This window comes from Saccopteryx bilineata, chromosome 4 (genome assembly GCF_036850765.1).
Source record: "Saccopteryx bilineata isolate mSacBil1 chromosome 4, mSacBil1_pri_phased_curated, whole genome shotgun sequence".
In the NCBI taxonomy this organism is placed as follows: domain Eukaryota; kingdom Metazoa; phylum Chordata; class Mammalia; order Chiroptera; family Emballonuridae; genus Saccopteryx; species Saccopteryx bilineata.
In genome coordinates this window covers 143,426,161-143,447,252 of record NC_089493.1, presented here as the reverse complement: position 1 = coordinate 143,447,252, position 21,092 = coordinate 143,426,161, and the positions used below count along the sequence as shown (strand labels likewise).

General features: G+C 42.8%; 1 pseudogene; it reads right to left on the bottom strand.

The window, feature by feature from the left end:
• Window positions 1–5,333: 5,333 nt before the first annotated feature.
• Window positions 5,334–12,387, bottom strand: LOC136333242 (putative N-acetyltransferase 8B; annotated as a pseudogene).
• Window positions 12,388–21,092: the final 8,705 nt, after the last annotated feature.

Sequence of the window (21,092 nt, the reverse complement as noted above, 5' to 3'; positions counted from 1 at the left end):
CTCCTTTCTTTTGTTTATGTGATGAATCACATTGATTGATTTGCGAATATTGTACCAGCCTTGCCTCCCAAGAATAAATCCTACTTGATCATGGTGTATGATTTTTTCCATATATTGCTGGATCCGGTTCGCTAATATTTTATTGAGGATTTTTGCATCTAAGTTCATCAGGGATATTGGCCTATAATTTTCTTTTTTTGTGTTGTCTTTGCCTGGTTTTGGAATCAGAATTATGCTCGCCTCATAAAAGGAGTTTGGAAGTCTTCCTTCCTCTTGAATTTTTTGAAATAGCTTGAGAAGGATAGGAGTTAGTTCTTCTTTGAATATTTGGTAGAATTCACTTGTGAAGCCATCAGGCCCAGGACTTTTCTTTTTTGGGAGTTTTTTGATAGCTGTTTCAATCTCATTTGTTGTAATTGGTCTGTTTAGGTTTTCTGATTCTTCCAGATTGATTTTTGGAAGATTATATGATTCAAGGAATTTGTCCATTTCATCTAGGTTGTCTAGTTTTTTGGCGTACAGTTCTTCATAGTATTTTCTTACAATATTTTGTATTTCTGTTGTGTCAGTTGTTATTTCTCCACTCTCGTTTCTAATTTTATTTATTTGAGTCCTCTCTCTTTTTTTCTTGGTGAGTCTTGTTAAAGGTTCATCGATCTTGTTTACCTTTTCAAAGAACCAGCTCCTGGTTTCATTGATCCTCTGTATTGTTTCTTTAGCCTCTATGTCACTTATTTCTGCTCTGATCTTTATTATTTCCTTCCTTCTACTAGCTCTGGGCTTTACTTGCTGTTCTTTTTCTAGTTCTTTTAGATGCAGGGTTAAGTTGTTAATTTGAGCTTTTTCTAGCTTCTTGAGGTATGCCTGTAATGCTATATACTTCCCTCTCAGGACTGCTTTTGCTGTGTCCCATAAATTTTGAGTTGATGTATGCTCATTATCGTTTGTTTCTAGGAATTTTTTAATTTCTTCTTTGATCTCAATGTTAACCCATTCATTGTTTAATAACGTGCTATTTAGTTTCCAAGTGTTTGAATGTTTTTCAATTTTTCTATTGTGGTTGATTTCTAGTTTAATGCCATTGTGATCAGAGAAAGTGTTCGATATGATTTCAATCTTCTTAAATTTGTTGAGCCCGCTTTTGTGCCCTAACATGTGGTCTATTCTAGAGAATGTCCCATGAGCGCTTGAAAAGAATGTATATTCTGCTCTTTTAGGGTGAAAGGTTCTGAAGATATCTATTAAATCGAGTTCATCTAATATGTCCTTTAAGTCTGCTGTTTCTTTGTTAATTTTCTTTAGCTACTAGTTTTAAAATGTCTGCCACCTGGTCACAAGTCTCTATTTCTTGTATAGTTGTTCCTAAAATAAATTTCTTATGATGGATTGATACTCAGCAAAATCTAAATTGTTATTCCAAGTGTGCAAATCTCAGCATTTCACATTGATTTTTTTTTCAGAAGGTAAATGAGGTTTGTAGTATGTGCAAAAAAGTTATTTATGAACACCATCGCCTCACCATGGCATGATGACTCCTAATTAATAATTAACTATGTCCCTATTTTAGCTTAAATGTAGTTTTTTTTTTCTTGGATGTTTTAAAAAACATCTTTCATCAGCAGATGAATGAATGAACAAAGTATAGTATATACGTACAACAGAATACTACAGAGCCTTCAAAAGTTAATGAAATTCTGACCCATGCTACCACATGGATGAACCTTGAAAACATTATAAATGCAGTAAGCCAGACACAAGAGGACAAATAGTGTATGATTCTACTTAACTGAGGCACCTCAAACAGGCAAATTCTTAGAGACAGAAAGTGGAAGAACAGTGGTCGCCAGGGGCTGTGGAGAGGGTAGAAAGGAAAGTTACTGCTTAGTGGGGATGGACTATTTGCTTCAGGTGTTAAAAATTCTTTGATTGACAACACTGTAATGTAGTTAATGCTACTTAACTATATATTTAACATTTGTTAAAATGGTAAGTTTTATGTATATTTTAGCACAATAAAAAGTACAAGGAGAAAGAGCAGATGAGGCAGAAGGACAGACAGGTAGGCTAAGTGGGCACAGGTGCAGCCCTGGCTGAATGGACCCAGTCCTCACGTGGGCACCCATTAGTGTGCCAGGCAGAGGGCGGTGCGCAAGATGGTAAAAAAAAAAGTCTAGTTTAACCTGTACTCTGCTACATAAAAAGAAACGTCTTTCAGATTTTTTTTTACCAAGTTCATAATAAAACCTCCAAATTGAACATATTACTTATTAACTACAGAAAGTTAAACTCTGGAGTCAGCATTCTAGGTTTTCTCCTTGCTAGGATCAAGTCACTGACCTCCAAAATGATCATGCAACATGCCCCCTCTTACTTACTGTGTTTCTAGAAAACACAGTCTCCTACATCTGCCGAAAGGGGTCCCCTGCACAATCAGAACTGTACGTGGCTGTTCCCTGGGTCCCCTGCCTCATTTTTGTTTGCGACCCACTGCCCGCAGCACTCCCACCAACACGCACACACACCGAGCAACATCCTACCCAGAAGTGGGATTCAAATAATTTAACAACCGGTTTTCTGCCTTAATGACCATTTTAAGTATAAAAAAAGATGTATCAAAAGGTACTTATTATTTCATGTATTTAATACTTAAATAAGAACAATAAAAGAGGTACACAAAAACTAGATAAGTTTTAAAATATTAATAAAAATATTAAATAACACCTGACAAAAACCAATTAAACTGTTATTTAAGATATTTCCACATTGCTTCTTGATTGGCATCCTCACTTGCAATTTTTTTACCTATGGATGGAATGAACATTACTAGGGCACTTAGAATTCACTATTGCCCAGATGAACGTTTAAAAAGAGTGAGGAATGTATATTTGCAATTTCCACATTGGGCGGCTGCCCAGGTGCCCACCTTAGATAGAACCCTGGTTACAAGTGCCATTTTAACAACTGGTTCGCCGAACTCAACAAAAAATTAGGTATCAGTTCTGATGAACCGGTGCGAACTGGCTGAATCCACCACTGATCCTACCTCTTCCCACATTCTGGGCCCATAGGTGCCAACTGACTTCCAGATTCCTCAGGGTCGGGGCTCTTGCCCCACAGCAGAGACACAGGTGCCCTCCGGGCCTCCCCTCCGCGGGCACCCCCTCTCACTTGGCTGCTAAAGGCAGCCTCAGCACCACAGCATCTCCAATAAAAACCTCCCTGCGTCTTTGTTCTCTTTAACCTTTTGTATGTTCTTTGGGATTTTAGAGCCATCTAAACTCTTCCATTCTTTAAAGTTGAATGTCACAAATTATTTTAAAGTGTACAATCAAGTAGTATTTAGTACATTCACCATGTATAGCTGCCTGTTCAGACATTATCATTCCAACCCAATTATCCCTGCGACTCAGCTTGAGTGGAGGAGCTGAAGGAAAAGGATGGGTGGAGGAGGACCTTCCAGACAAAGGGAGCTTCTGTTTATTGAATGACCTAGAGCAGATCAGTGTGGCTGGGCAGTGAGTGCAGGGACTGGAGCAGGTGAGAGACATGCTCATTCCTGGGTTTTTCAGGAGCAGCTCTGGCCTTTCTGGGAAACCCTCCCCAGTGAGAGGGTTTGGTGCCCTCTTGATGTCCTAACATATGGCCAGTCATTCCCCCATGCCCCATTTCTGACAAGGCATCTGCCCTCCCCCCGCGTGGTCTCTCAGACCCTCTGGCCTGGAAGCCCATGGAAGGCACTGACCATGTCTGTCTGGAATCAGTAAAGCCATTTAATCTTTACTTTAAAAACATTTCCAAGCATCAGATTCACTGTGGACTCCCTCATCGGCAGCACCGGTGGTGCCCCTGTGGGTACTGCTCCTGTGGGGCCACCTGACTGGGCCCAGGAGAGCTGATGGGACTGCCTCCTCTGGTCCTCTCTGGGAGGGTGCACCCCAGGCCCACTGTTAAATATTGAAGCTGGAATACAACCTGGGGACAGGCAACAGAAGTTTGGTTTAAAACCCGTTACCTGACCTGTGCTGGTACAGTGGAATGCAGCTTTGACCTGGAATGCTGAGGTGGTTGGTTCGAAATTCTGGGTTGGTCTGGTCAAAGCACATACAGAAGCAAGTTGATGCTTCCTGTACCTTCCCCTTTTTCTCTTTCTAAAATCAATAAATACCTTTAAAACAAAAATAAAACCCAGGAGTAAGGGCACAGCTAAACTAGTGGTTTGGATGGTCACATTTTCTGAGACTCACAGCAGAAGGTGTACCACACAGACCTGGAGGAGGAGGAAGGGCTGGAACCCAAGGCCAGGGAGAAGAGACCTACATGAAGGGACACAGTTGAGGCTGTAGTTTGGGTCAAGAAAAACATGAATTTTGGAGTCACCATATGTTAAAAGTCCCCATGTAGATGTAATGTAATGTACTTGTTACAAGGTGGCAGGATTGGGCCAGAATGTGACCTGGTTGACCCTTCAGAGAAAATAAGTTCTGAGTAGGGGACTGTTGGGTAAGAGAGAGGCCTAGATACTGCTGTTGTCACAACATCCACCTGAAAAGGCACCTAGATTTCCTGGGTCATCAGGGAACTCACGAGCTCCTGAAAATTAGCCTCTGGGTTGGGGGCACCCACTGAACAGCTCCGACCGCATGTGAAACACCCAGGCTGGTGGAGAGCTGGCTGGGAAGGGTAGAGGCAGCGGCACTACCAGCAGGAGGCGTGAGCCCACACCCCATTGATCAAAGGCTCATAGGATGAAGTGGCCTGGCCTGGCCTCAAAATCAGGAGTCTCTGAGCATATGGGGACAGAGGTGGGGTCCTAGGTGTGGCTGATCTGGGAAACTTATCAATCCCTTTTCCTCTTTTAAGATATGAATATCCCAGCCACCCTTCACACATGTTGGGGCCATGTGACAGGGTCTCACGACTTTGAGGTCTAGCCTACATTCTGTTGCCAGCTGCCATTTTCCCCTTCAGCAGAGCACCAGGGGCCAGAGTACTCTGAAGGCATTCCTAGCCCCAATCCTCCTCTCCTGGATCCATCCCACATTCCTTCCAAGCCCCTTGCCCTGGGACTCTGCAGCTCCTCTAACCAAGTAGTGGGTCCCTTTCTTCCTGCTGAGTCGGAGGTTAGCAGATATGAGACCTGCAGAGGATTGAAAAAGCATTTGCTTGTTTCTGCTCTACTTTGGCTGATCTGCAACTCCCTTGAAACCATTTCTGAACAAACTTGCTGAAACAACCCCATGACATGAGAACCAGCCACCCCATAATGTGTGAACAAGCCCAAGACCAAGAGTTGCCCAGCTAAGCCCAATCTGCATTGCTGACCCACACACTCATGAGCCAAGTAAATGTTTATTAATTATTCTTTTGTGATTGATTTTATGCAATACTCTTGAGTCACTGGAGAATGCAAGAGTGGCAACCCAAAAAGATTAAATGAAGCAAAACCAAAACCATCCCCGTGGGGCTTCCATGTTAAGGAACAAAAGCTGTTACTCTGCTGTCACAATGAGATCTCAGGGTTAGCTTGTTACCGCTGCAGAGCCTATTTTGCCCTGACTAATCCACAAGAAAACAGGTCACAAAGCCCCTGTCAGCTGAGGTGCTTGGGCAGCGGGAAGCCAGTAGGTTAACTGAAATATAGGAATAGCGACTAGCCTGCCAATTATGGAAAAGTGCTGGCCAGTCTTCTGCAAGCCCATGTGCTGATAGAGAGCCAAGGCGGAGTGCTGCAGCATGCTGGTACTGAGGACAACTTCACTGTAGCCCTGGTCCCGTGCAAACTGGAGAAGGGTCCTGACCAGGGCTTTCACTATCCCTCCACCCCGGTGCTCCAAGGCCATGCTTAAGTGGAGCAGTTCCAACTGCTCCTTCTTCAGGGTAGGCTTCTCAATGGGCTGAGCTCCCACTGTACCCACCACCTGCCCCCCAGACTCAGCCACCCAGAAGCAGGAGCCGGGCTTGCTGCAGTAGGATTTGGTGATGTCAGACATGTCTGTCTGCAAACTGTAGGCCACATACTGGGTCCAGGGGCATTTGGCAAGTAACCTCAGCGCAGCAAGGAGAGTGAGTCCAGCCATGAGGGCCAGGACCCAGGACCCAGGACCCAGAGACCAGGAAAAGGGCCAGGGCCCCCCCAAGCAAGACCACAACTGTTTGCGGCAGCTTCAGGATGTGGCAGAAGGTGGTGGGGACGTGCTCGAACATGCCCTGGGAGAACAAGTCCAGGACCCTTTGGTGGTCACTCTCCTGGTACTTGCAGATGTGATAAGGAGCCATGGAAGACTTGTGTGTCTGGATCTCCAAGTCCACAGAGCTAGGTTCCCTGCACACCTTTCTGGCAGCCCTGAGGATGAGAAAGGAAGCCATGTGAAAACCCCCATCTCTCCCACCTCCCAGGAACCACAGAGACCCTGCTCAAGGGCTTGTCTTTCTGCTTCTGCCTAGAGGAAGTTGGCCACAGCCCCATGGAGAAGGTATAGGCTCAAGAAGACCTGCATTTGATCCTGAATCCATTCCTGTCTAGCTATGTGACCCTGGGCATGCCACTTAACCTCTCTGAGCCTCTGTTTCTTCATCTGAACAACAGGGTAAAATCAAAACCTGTCTCCTGAGATTGTTTTGAGAATTTGATAAAACAACATACATAAAGTTCTGATACATGAAGGGCCCTCCCCTCTCCCCGTTTTTCCTGGCTGTATGCTCAGCTTCTTGGTACATTGGGGTGACACTGTACAGCAGCCAGAGCATGTGTCCCCCACACTTGTCCCCTCTGCCAGGGTCCACACATTGCAAGGTCCTGTGTCCCCAGCACAGGTGTCAGTACAGGTTCTTCCCCTTGATTGTGCACTCAGGTTGCTGTGGTGACATAGGAGCCAAACTCCAACACTGGCCCTGCCATGTCAGGGCTATGGGCACCCTCAGAGCGCGGTCCTCTCACCTGTGACCACAGTGCCTCCAATGTCCTGGGAAGCCTCAGCTTAGCCTTCTCCCTCATTCTCTCCTCTGTCCTGCATCCAACATTGTGAAGGGCCTGCCCTACCTATGGGGGCCAGGTCCTGGAGGCCACCTCATTAGCTGGTTCTAGACATTTGTTAATCATAAGCCCCAGTGTCAAGGAGCTGGGCCAGAATAGGGCAAGGAGTCTGTTCTCCATCCACCTCTGTGATTTACAGGAGTTTGTGTGTGTCAGTGTGTGTGTAGGGGGAGACAGAGGTTTAGCGCGGTTATGAACAGACTAAAGAAGGCACAGGGATTCTGCTGTCTCTGTAGTTTTGTGTTGGTGGATAGATGTAGGGAAATGCTGGGAAGTAGACTGTGGTCCTGAGACAAGTCTTTGGTGTGGACTCCCAGCAAACACTAATAAGACTGTTTAAAGGAAACAGCTGATCTCTATGGCCTTTTCCCTACATGCCTGAAAAGTATTAGTTAATTACCCTTCTCTGCACCTGAACCCTGGCTCTGCTAATTTGCTTGATGAGCAGAGACCAATAAATATGATGAGGCTGCAGAGATCTGGGCTCTCAGTCCCAGAGGCTGGGAGTCCCCACCACCCATCTTTTCTCTATGTTGTGTCTTGTTTTTTCTTAAGTCCTGCAGCGCCTTCCTCTCATGCACCCTCATTGTTGAGCTGGTCGCAGCAGGTAGAGAATGCGGGATTAAGACCCTTTTCCTGAGGTGACTCAGTGAACACTGGGGAGATGTGGAGCACAGTGATCATCAGGGTGACAGAGCCCCCCCCCCCCCCCATTCCAGAGCACAGGGAGACAGCTTTTTGCTTTAATACTGACTTCGGATCACAACCATGTAGCCTACGAAACTGCATCCCTTCCCTCCCAGCAACAGATGTGCTCTAATAACAGGCTGCTTCTGCTGGAGGAGCATTTGGGCTCTGGAGCTACCTGGTTAATGTAACAGACACTCTTCCTAACTTGGATGAAAACAACTTATTCTAAAAGTCTTGTAGAGCTTATGTTAACTTCTTTCCCAGGAAATGGCATTACTTTTTCCTTCTTATTAGAGATGAGAACACCATCTATAGTTACAGCCTTAAATCCTTTAAAACCACTCTTCATAACATGCAAACTAATAAACATACAAGTCTAACATTGCCAATAGTTTGACATCTCGAAATGGCAAAAATGCTTAAAAGTTAAAAGGCATCACAAACATGGGCATGCTCGTAGTTTGCTATTGGGAGTGCAAATGGCAACTTTCTGGTGTTAAAAGCCTTTAAGGAGTGCCTATCCTCTTCCCCAATAATTACATCGGGATGCTATCCTAAAGAGAGAGAGACACATACCAAGGTTTACTTACAAAAGGGAGGCAAAATTTTCAAAGCAACACAAATGTGTAAGAATAGAATTACATATGACTGTCCCACATGGAGAAGACAAATGCACTTGAGTGATGGCATGGGAGAAGGTGGCCCTGGTCTTGCAGATCTTGGATCAGCATTTTGAGCTCTGGGGGGCGCTTTAACATTATGCTTCAGGGGAAGATGCCTTTATAATGGAAGGCTCTGGGGTGCCACCTGAACCAAGTGATCACTTTGTATCACCAATGAGGGGCCAGCTGACATTACATGCCTCTTCATTACATGCAACAGAGAGGACACAAAATTGATGTACTCGTATTCTCAGAAATATTTGAACTGACTCAAATCATGAACAATTTCTAATTACGGAATTCTTGGAGACATTTAGAGTAATCTTTAAAATAAATATCAACCTAACTTTTTACAAAAAAGATTGCTCTAGGTTATAGGAGACAAAGAGCCACGAGAAACACAATGTGGGGTGAGTGCATGAGCCTGCAACTTTCAAACAGTTTAGAAGAAACGTGTGCATGCGTGTGTGTGTGTATGCTTACATGACCTTCAGACAGTTCCTTGTCACACTCCAAATGTAGCAAATATTAACTACTGGTGAATTCACATGAAAGACACATGGATGTTCATGGTAATATCTGTAAATGTTTTGAATGCTTGCAATTTTTTGAAGTGGAGTTGAGAGACCAAGTTTATTTCTTGCTGGTAAACTCTCCTGGGTTTTAATGAGGAGTAAATGAGGTGGTGCATGTGAACTCCTCTGCACAGCGCACGGCAGAAACGTTAGCTATGTGCTTCTGCACGACATTACTTACGATGGGGAGAAAAATCAGTTTGTTTCCTTAGTATTTCTGCCTCTCCACTCTCTAGCACATAGCAGGATCACACCTCTCCACCCATTTTGAAGCTGGCATGACCAGGACTGACTCTGAACAGTGAAACATGAGATAAATTATATGTCAATTCCACATGGCAGCTTTGAGAACCACCTTGTAATTTATGTTCCTTTTAGCTATGCAGTGATCCAAGGAGCAAATGTAAAGATAAAGCCTTGACAGACAGGGTCCCTAGTCACAGCAATGAGTCTTCTCACTGATTCCCACAGACACTGGAGAGTGAGCAAGACAAACTTTTGTCACGTGAAGCCAGTGAGCATTAGGTCCGGAATTGCAGCCTAATCCACCCCAGCACTCCACTCACCACAGCCCTCGAGTCAGTCCTGCCCATCGTTTATTTGTCTAATAAATTTTACTGGGAAACAGCCACACCCATTATTTACGTATAGTCTGTGGATGCTTCTGTACTACAACAGCAAAAGAGTAGATACCACACTGCCTGCAAAGCTGTAGATATTTACTATCTGGCCCTGCACAGAAAGTTTTCCTGACCTCTGATCCTAATCTACCTTGACTGACACAATCATAATACATAAAGTGAGGAAAACATCAAACCATTTATAAAACATGATTGTACAGTAGCAGTAGGACTTTGGGAAAGGTACTGTGTTATTTTAGTGGTTGTATGTAAAATGGTGTAATAACGGCACTTATCCTATAAAGTGTTATGAGAATGAATAACCAGGAGGCTTTGCAAGGGAGATGCTGGAGTATCCAGAAGTAAGGGCAGGGATATGAGCTGGTACATAGAAAATCACTAAGGCAAAACCTAGCACCTTCTAGACATCCAAGCAATGTTGATAATTACTATCCAAATTATATAAAACCAAAAATTTTTGAATGGAAACAGAAGACAAGAACAAAATAAATGCTATTAACATTGATAATCTTTTAAAATATTAACAAGTAGCCAACACAATAAATTAAAAATTAAAATTAAAAAAATAAAAATAGAATATTAACAGGTAGGATTGAAGGTTTTTTCACTTTTACACTGTTCTGAGTTTCAAAATTTTCTATGATAAAAATACATATATTTTTTATAACCAGAAAAGAAAAATAAACATTTTTTATAAATGCTAAGATTTTTTTTGTGCGTGTGTGTGTGACAGAGACAGAGACAGACAGAGGGCCAGACAGGCAGGAAAGGAGAAGTGAGAAGCATCAATTCTTCATTGTGGCACCTTAGTTGTTCATTGATTGCTTTCTCATATGTGCCTGGATGGGGCGGGGGGGCTACAGCAGAGCTAGTGACTGCTTGCTCAAGCCAGAGACTTCAGGGTTTTGAACCTGGGTCCTCTACATTCCAGTCTGATGCTCTATCCACTGTGCCACTTCCTGGTCAGGTTAAATGCTAAACTTTTTTTTATTTTTTTTTAAATGCTAAACTTTTTAATACGTATGTCATTTCATAAAATATCTTTTGTTGACATTCTACAAATGACAATATCCAATAATGTCCCAATACTTTCTTCTTGTGAAGATAGTTTATATATCTATAAAATTAAAACACAAATTATAACATGATAATTATTCATGTAGTACTACTAACTTACACAAACACATATAAGTGAAATTTATTATCATTCAATTACTGGGAAATGGTATGAAATTACAAATGTGATTAAAATAATGCACAGTAGATGGCAATTTGTTACTTATGTTAAAAGTGTCCTTTAAATTTCAGTTATGATAGTAATTCTCTAAACACAGAAACCCAGTCTCTACCTGTTTTAAAAGCATGTCTAGACATTAACGTCATACTTCACTTATTTGTATTATATTACAAATGTACTATGCAAGCTTGATATTTAGTTGACTCTTTCTTAACTAGAGAATGATTTTGTCAACTAAGTTTTTAATATTTTGCATTTAATTACACTTTAATTGTATTTTGCATAAAAAGCATCTTCCAAGTTGTTGGAAAATAATGCTCCAAGATAATGTTGAGTTGTACACTTCAAGCCTGTATGGTTTTGTAAGCTAATGTCACCCCAATGAACTAAAAAATAAAAAGAAGGCAAAACACAACCACCTAAAGGGCTCAAGGATAGAGGCCATCGGGCCACCAGGAGAGATGGTAAAAGCCTGCGGGCAGGTGGAGACTGCAGGCAGCTCTGCTCAGGTATGTGTATCTTTTCCTTTCCCTTTCCTTCTTTTAGAGTGGGGGGGAGGAAGGGGAAGAGATGAGACGCATCAACTCATAGGCACTTTTAGTTGTTCATTGATTGCTTCCCATACGTTCCTTGATGGGGGTGGAGGGAGGGTGTTCCTGCCAAGCTAGCAATTCCTTGATCAAGCCAGGGATCTTGGGTTCAAGCCAGAGACCGTGGGATCACAGCCATGATCTTATGCTCAAACCTGCAAACCAGTCGTTCAGGCAGGTGACCCTGGGGTTTCAAACCTGGGATATCAGTGTCCCAGGTGGATGTTCTATCCATTGTGCCACCATAGGTCAGGCTTCTCTTTTTCTCTCTTTTTATCTTCTTCTCTAAACATGTACAGGACGGAATCTCCCATCTGTTCTCCTCCTCAGCCAAAAAACAAGAAACATGGAACACATGTTGCAATGAAGCCTTGAGAAAACTGGGTCCCTAAGTCACAGCAACGAGTCTTCCCACTGATTCACACCGGCACTGTAGAGCGAGCAAGACAAACTTTTGTCATGTGAACCCAGTAAGCATTAGAGACTGGAATTGCAGCCTAATCTACCCCAGAACTCCACAAATCGGATTCTATGACCTGGACCTTCCTCCTCTTCTGCTGCCAAGCACACCTCTGCCTGACCCCGCTCTTCCGGCTGTGGCCGCCATGGGCTTCTCAGCTTCAAGTCACCGAATTTCTCCCACATTCTGCCCTCTCGGGCAGGTAGTTGTCCTGACTCGATTCTTGCCTTCCTCCAACTCGCTGCTATGAGTCCATTTACCAGAGCACCCAGGGCCCCGGGGGCAGTCCCTATTACACGGGCTCCTTAGCCCCTGTTACAACGTGACATGAGCGTACAGTCCTAGGGGAGGCTTCCGTGCTGCCCTCCCAGGGCCTGGCCTCGGGAGGCGCTGGATAAACAAGAGTGGAGGGAATGCCAGGCGTCATCCCTAACACTCCGGTTACAGAAGCCTACATTGCTCCTCCACTCACCCACCTCCAGCACTCCTCCTTCCGGCCTGGCTCTGGCACTGGTAGGAGTCACCGTTTTCCACTCTCGCCAACGCAGATGACCTTCCCCTAGGAAACAAAGAACTGAACTTCCGGAAGCCCTTGTTCTGTAGTCTGCACCTACTTTCAGGATCACCGCGAAGGAAGGTTCCTGGCCTCAGTCCCACCGGCTCGTCTTCCGCAGATCCCTCTTTCCCTGGTGGAGGCCTGTTAGCGGGCGCGAAGGAGAACCGAGGTTACCTCCGTCACTTCCGGCGAGCAAGGTTGAAAGATTCGTGGATCGGAAGCTGAGGTCTGGGTGCGAGTGTCAGCCTTGCCCCTAACCCTTGTTGGGATCAGACGAGACATCCTCACTTTATTCCTTAGCAAATATTGGCCAAGATTACCTCTACACGTGTCTCTAGGTTGAAATTCAACAGTTCTTTTTTGGGGCAGGCGGGACTCAGTGTCCTTGCTCTCAGTGCTGTCATTTTAGGAGGATCTGCTAGAGGGGACCACACTCGGAGATTTGCTCTGGATAAGAAGAGACTCGTGACTACATTAATGAAATCATCCTCTTCGTCTGCCAGGCTCAGAAATTTGGTTTGTCATCCTGAGTGTGTCACCTCCAGGAGAAGAGTAATCCCCTAAATTTCCATGGTCTTTACGGTTGGGGCCATCTTGTTCAAGACTATTTTTTACACAGGAAGACGTAAACAGTAAAAATAGCTGTCCTATGGATATGTGCCATGGAGGGGGAGAGGGTGGAAATTCCTCTTTTAAATAGGATGTTTAAGAAATATCTCACCAAAAAGAGCAATTTGAACAGTGACTGGAGGAAGCCTGGACACAAACTGTGTATCTGAGAGAGTGGCATTCCAGGCAACAAAGAGAATTCAGAGGCACTAAAGACACATAAGGCCTTAACCTGTTAAGGAATAGCAAAGCAAAATGTGTGGCTTGAACACAATGGGAATATATATATTTAGAAAAAATATTCTGACAATAATCTGGTATGCAGATTATATAAAGAACTCCTACAACTCAAAAATAATAAGAAACAGCCTAATTAAGAATGGGTGACATTTGAACACACATGTCACAAAAGATATATGAAAGGTCAATAAGCACATGAAAAGACTCTCAGCATCATTAGCCATTAGGAAATGCAAATTAAAGACACAGTTGGATACTACTATACACCCATATTATGACTAAAATTGAAAAGACATAGATCAACTTTTGTGTAACATGCAGAACAATTGGAACTCTCATATATTGCTGGTCTGAATATAGGCACTTTAGAAGAGTTTGGCAGTTACTTTAAAAATCACTTTTAATTGAATAATTAAAAGTTATTTATGAAATATACTTACCATACTCAGAAATTTTACTACTGTTATATAGCCAGAGGTGAATATGTGTTCACACAAAGGCTTACACATAAATGTTTATAACAAATTTACTCATGATAGCCACAAACAAAGCACCCCAACACCCAACAACACATTAATGGATAAACAGATTGTCGTAAATTCATATAATGATGCTCAGTAATAAAAAAGAATAAACTACTGATACTTGCATCATGGATAAATCTAAAAACCATGCTCAGCAAAAACATTTTTTTTAAAAAGCAAGAATCTAAAATTATGTTACTGTATGATTTCATTTCTACAAAACACTATAAATTACAATTCGTTCTAGAACGACTAAAAGCAAAGTAATGGTTGCTAGGAATGGGGGAATGTGATACATTGACTGGAAAGGAGCCCGAGGCAACCTCTGCAGTGACATGGATGAATCTCAAAAGCATTACGCTAAACAAAAGACACAATCAAAAGGCTATATGTACTGTCTGATTTCATTTACATGACTTTCTAGAAAAGGCAAACACACTTGGGCTGAAAGCAGATCACTTGTTGCCCGGGTCTGAGGTTGGTGGGAGCAGTTGGTTACAAAGTGACGTGACAGAGTGATGAAACTGTTTTTAATTATAGCTACAGAACTGAAAGCCTTTGACAAAACTAATAGAACTGTACACTAAAAAAGGATGAATTTTACTGTTTTTCAAAAAGTCATTCCAGAAGTAAAAATTTTTTTTTTACCTATAGCTGCAGAGGAATAGAGATCATTATGCATCATAAAATTAATTCAAAAACTGACCTGATGAAGGGTTAACAGAGATCTTTCATAAGAATATCAACCCTGTTTTTTCTTGGCTATACATAGACTGGCATAAATGTGTGCAGCAGCCTGTGCAGGGAAGCAAAGACCTGAGAAGGGCGACAGAGGATTAATGAAAACACAGAGACAAAGAGAGTTTGGGCAGGTGGGACACAGTGCTTGGATAGAGACACAATGGACCTGAGCCTGGAAAACCCATTTTTTTTATGCTTAAACAAAAGGGTATTGTGCTGGGGTGGAGGTAGTAATCTGAAATCTAAAACAATGTAACACTATCCTACAAGCCTATCAGAACACTCTGAGCCTGTGGCGCACTATGTACCCCTCCCCCCCTCCTGCTTCTGGTGTCAATACTACATACAGCTTCCAAGTTGTTTTCATGACCCTGCCCTGCCAGGTCACCCCTGGACGAGCAGGGCCTGTCCTCTGCTCTCAGCTGCACCTAGGCTGGACACATTCAGATGCAGTGGCTCTCTATAAATGTGCATAACTGTTAAAGTGAATCTAACCTTGGGAGTGTTATCGAAAGAAATGGGCCATGAAAGACATCCAGACTCCAGAACCTACTGCTCTCATGTAAAAATAACTTGTAGTTCTTGAAAAACTATTACTTTGGATATAACTGACATTTCTGTATTCAAAAGGTATAAATATTTGTAGGATCTCAATGTCTAATCAGTGGAAGAGCTCTGGTACTTCCCACTCTCATAAACATGGTCGAATGATTAAAACTATGACAGCCATATTCAATAAGAAATGGGGGGCAGAGCCTGAAGCAGTTATTAAATTGCTGGGTTTTTATATGGGTGGTGAGGATGAGGAAAAAAGGGAAGGAAAGCAAAAGATGTAAAACATTATGTCATAATGGGTTATCTCATGGCAGACTTCACACTGAGCCAGAGCCAAGACACATGGCTTGTATGGTGTGTGTTCACTCAGCAGGTGGACTCACTCTGGAAAGAAAAATCATCCTGAGTGGTCCACAGAAGAGTGAAAAGGGTTAGGTGTGTGTGTGGGGGGGGGAGAGAATTAGCCTGCTAGGCTCCTCCCATAGGCTTCTCCCATTATTGTATTCCATTAATAAAGTCTCCCCATCATGGGAACTGACTCCTCCACACTACTGATCATCTCTATCTTCAGTATCCACTCAGAAAACCAGATTCTGTGGCCTGTAGTGTGACATTTACCTCTAAAGTGAAGGTGTGACTGAGAAGAGAGGGTTTGATGTGGAATTTCAAGGCAATGCAGGTCCAGTTTAACCTAGGCTCTAGTCAACTCAGGGAGTGCTATGTGCTTTGCTGCTAAGGCAAAAAAAAGAGTGTCATCCAGGTGGCAGAAGACACATTCAGGGAGGAGGAGGGGGTTGAAGGAATCTGAAACCACACTAAGAACCTGTTTCATGTAACAGGAGATAAATATGAGATAAATGCTAAGCAGTGACACAGGTACTTTTTAGAAAAAGAAAGAAATCTGTGGGGGAGTATTCCTGGGGAGTAATCTTAACTGAAAAGGTAGGGCTTCAAAAGCAAGCATGATTTGCTCAGAGACAGCACCAGGAGCCATTTCAGCAAAGCAAGCAACCTGAATGGTGAAGACACAGCAGCATAAATGCACACAATACAATGGACTCAGGAAATGGCTGGCAGACTGAAGAATGTAGTGGAATATAGCAGAGGCTTTAAAAAATCAGCTGGAAAGCATTCACAGAAGGCCTCGATGATTAGTTAGGGGTAGATTCTTAAGACCCTTAGCTATTCAAGATTTCCAAAAGGGAAATAACATGAAAGCTTGTTACTAGGACCTAATTCTGGGGCAGTTATTGGAAGTATATGAGAAAGGTGGTTCAACAGAATCCTGGATGGGTTTTGCATCCACAGTAGGAGTGTGTGTGGTCAACATTGAAGGACCAAATCATGGCTCAGGGCATTCAATGGCTACATCCAGGAAACAACGCATAAAAATTAAGCTTACCAGACTGAAGATAAACCTAAAACTCAATTTCATTTGGCTTATTTGCAGTCTCAAGACACTGACTGGATTGAACTCATGCCTATATCTCTACTCCCTACCCAAAATGATGGTAAAAGAATTTTTGCAGATTAAAAATGCACAAGAGTGCACTGACCAGCTGGTGGCGAAGTGGATAGAGCATTGGCCTGGGATGCTGAGGACCCAAGTTTGAAACCCTGAGGTTGCTGTCTTGAGCGCAGGCTCACCTGCTTGAATGTGGGGTCACTGACTTGAGCACAAAGGTTGCTTTCTTGAAGCCCAAGGTTGCTGGCTTGAGTCCAAGGTTGCTGACTTGAGCAAGGGGTCACTCACTCTGCTGGAGCCTCCCAGTCAAGGCACATATGAGAAAGTATCAGACAACAACTAAGGGCCCTGGCTGGTTGGCTCAGTGGTAGAGTGTCAGCCCAGCGTGTAGAAGTCCCCAAGTTTGATTCCTGGCCAGGGCACACAGGAGAAGCACCCATCTGCATCTGCACCATTCCCTTTCTCCTTCCTCTCTGTCTCTCTTCTCCCCTCCCACAGCCAAGGCTCCATTGGAGCAAAGTTGGCCCAGGCGCTGAGGATGGCTCATGGCCTCCACCTCAGGCACTAGAATGGCTCCAGTTGCAACAGAACAACATCCCAGGTGGGCAAAGCATTGCACCCTAGTGGGCTTGCTGGGTGGATCTCGGTTGTGCATGCAAGAATCTGTCTCTCGGCCTCCCTGTTTCTCACTTCAGAAAAATACAAAACAAATAAACAAAGGAACCGCAATAAAGAATTGATGCTTCTCATCCTTCCTGTCTGTCCCACTCTCTCTCTCACAAAAAACAAACAAAACAAACAAAAAAACTCAAGAGAATGAGAGAACTGATAAATGGTAGATGAGACAACAATATAATTTATCAAAGATGGTAACAGAATAAAGAAAAATGAAACCTAAATGTGTAGAGCAAGGGGAAAGTAAACAACAAGCAAGCCGACCACTTTATTACAAATCTACCATGACACAAACAGGGCTCCCATCAGCTTTGAGTGGCTCACTCCTAAGTACAGAATGGTGAGCAGAGGTTACCAGATATTTCAATGACATCTCCCGCATGAGAGGCATCAACAAACAAGACAGCCTGACAGGCGGTGGCGCAGTGGATAGAGCATCGGACTGGGATGCGGAAGGACCCAGGTTCGAGACCCTGTGGTCGCCAGCTTGAGCGCAGGCTCATCTGGCTTGAGCAAAAGCTCACCAGCTTGGACCCAAGGTCACTGGCTCCAGCAAGGGGTTACTTGGTCTGCTGAAGGCCCACGGTCAAGGCACATATGAGAAAGCAATCAATGAACAACTAAGGTGTTGCAACGTGCAATGAAAAACTGATGATTGATGCTTCTCATCTCTCTCCATTCCTGTCTGTCTGTCCTTGTCTATCCCTCTCTCTGACTCTCTCTCTGTCTCTGTAAAACAACAACAACAACAACAAAACCAAACAGACATAAAAAGGGAAATAACTGATGCAGGGAATGGAAGAAACCTGGAAATTGGTAACTTTAGAGAAAGAAAATACATTCATTAAATAAAGAGAATCAATTTACAGGTATGTGTTCCAATAGTATGTACACCATTAGCCTTATATATCTTCCCTCAAAAAAGAATTAATCAGTTGAACTTCAAAGAATTTCTTAGAATACAGAAAAACTGGGATGAGGACTATGATAGGAATTAGGGGTATCAATGGGTACTTGTTACATTTAGTGGTAATAATCACACCATGGGGTCATGTCTATGATCCTAAGCTCAAGCCAGATGAGCCTGTGCTCAAGCTGATAACCTAGGAGTTTTGAACCTGGGTCCTCAGTATCCCAGGCCAATGCTCTATCCACTGTGCTACCACCTGGTCAGGCTGAAAAAAATAAATTTCTATTGTTTTAGCCTCCAGTCTGTTATGGCAGCCCTAGCAAACTAATATAGCACCCAACATGGAAAGCATCAAGAGGGTTCCAGGAAAGCTTTCAAACAAAAAAGAATCTAATGTGTTTCTCCTATCTACATAGGATAAATGTTACAGTGGTGTTAGAGACTTGGGGATGAATTAGTGCTTGGTCCATAGGAAAAGTGGCAAACAAATGAGGCAAGAATGAGGGGAAAAAGTGATACAAGAAACAATCATGGTATACTATGGCTCAGAGGTGAGTGGTATTTACCTAGTAAATAACTTGCAATTAGCATATGGATTTAACCGAAAGGTGGAAATTAACTGTACTGAAAAACTGAGGTAACAGAAAGTGTATGTGGGTAGATGATGAAAAAAGGCTAAATCCTAATCTTCCACAGTAAGAAGTCAATAGATAATGTCAAATTGAAAAATTAAGAAGTAGCAATATAAGCATAGTATTTAAGTAAGGAAGCAAATACTAGAAGATAATGCAAAAATACTTAGTGACTGCCTTTGGGGAGTGAGAATTGGGTATGGCAGAAGTGGTGGCTGAACTGTTTTATTTTTTTAAATAAATATAAATTGTAAAAGCTGAAATAGAACACTGAAGACCTTTTTTTAAAAAGGTCCCTTTAGCACAAAACACAATGGTGTGGTGTGAGAAGACAGAAGTATAATGTGTTGAAGAATAAACAAGACACAAGATGGTAAATGGAGCCTAGTGTTTAACAGGCTATGCTGGTAAGTGAAATAGAAGAGGAAGGGGACAGAGGGAACAATAGGGTAAAGAAAGGTTTTCTGAGGATGGCAGTGTTGATACAATAGCACTTCTACTGGCAATGTCCTCCTTAGAAACTGCTTACCTAAGAACTCTTTAGAACTATAAGAGGCCCTAGCCAGTGGGTCAGTGGGTAACTAGACTTCCCGGGTTTGATTCCTGGTCAGAGTACACAGGAGAAACAACTGTCTGTTCCTCCCTCCTATCCTCTCGCCCTTTTCTCCATCTGTCTCTTTTCCCCTCTCATGGCCAGTGGCTCGATTGGTTCTAGCGTTGGCCCCGGGTGCTGAGGATAGCTCAGTTGATTCGAGCACTGGCCCCCCGATAGGGGTTGCTGGGTGGATCCTGGTCAGGGAGCATGAAAGAGTATGCCTGAATATCTCCCCTCCTCTCACCTAAAAATAAAACATCACCACTATTAGAGTAGTTGGATTTCCATACGTACCCTGCTTGTCCTTTTTTGCCTCACCAGTTGTCTTGCTTCCATTTCTTTTTCTTCTTCTTTTCTTTAACCAATGAAAAGCAGGGAGGTAGAGACACAGACTCCCACACTTGAAAAATAGCTTACATTTCTAACAGTGAAGAATAGCTATGCAAATTATGTCCATACTATGACATTTTATAAAGCCATGAAAAGTGATAACTCACTTATGGTAAGTAGAATAATTGGTTATGATTTAACAGTAAAAAAAAAATAGAAAAGATGCTAGGGAGAAAAGATAAAAAAAAGGATGTATTAACCAGGGAAATTAGATTAGGTAAGATTGAGAGGTATAGGAGTGGTGGTGGGTATATTTTCTCAGATTTCAGGGTTTTTTTGTATGATTATATTAGATTTACAAATCTTGCTTTTGAGACGAATTTAAATTTTCCGAATTTGTTGCACATACCATGGTTTTAATTTCTATTATTTATAATTATTTATATGTGTATATATTTATAAAGTGATAGTAGCATTATTTATTCAGAAATAAGTAGCTTATTCTGCCTCATGTCAACTTGCCAGACCAGGAAAGAAAGTTACTGATTAGAACAGTGCAGGCATTTCCCTCCATAGTGAAGGGTGGAAAGGCTCCTGGGAATCTACTGTGTGCTGAGACATTATGGTATGTAACTTAACTGCATTGTCTAAATTTACCTCCAGAACACTGATGAAGAGGGAAGGTGTTATTAGGTCCATTTTATAAAGAACTAAGAAATGCAAAGATTAAGCAATATATCTGCTAAGGGCACACAGGGAGAAAATGGTAGAACCAGAGTATCTATGTCTTATTTTACAAATCTTATATATTTTGTAAAACTAATAGTAGTTTAGTTTATTACTTTTTGTTTTAAGAAAATTTTCAAAGAATCTAATGAACAAAGTGAACTGAGGATCAGAATAGAACACAGGCAGGGTCACAGGGACCAGAGGTACAGCTGTCAGAGAGAAGAGGGATGAGAGGATGGGATCAGAGAAGGTGAAAGGATTACTGAAATTATATATACATAACACAGAGATACAGATAACAGGACAGCAAATCCGAGAGGGAAGGAAGAATGGAGTTTGGAGGAGGGAGGCATAGGGATATATATACATAGAAACGTGTGTGTGTGTGTGTGTGTGTGTGTGTGTGTGTGTGTGGTTGTTATATTCAGCGAGACACTTGAATCCATGTAAACACAATACATTAAAATTAATAAAGCCTGACCAGGAGGTGGCGCAGTGGATAGAGCGTAGGACTGGGATGTGGAGGACCCAGGTTAAAGATCCCGAGGTTGCCAGCTTGAGCATTGGCTCATCTGGTTTGAGCAAAGCTCACCAGCTTGGACCCAAGGTCGCAGGCTTGAGCAAGGGATTACTTGGTCTGCTG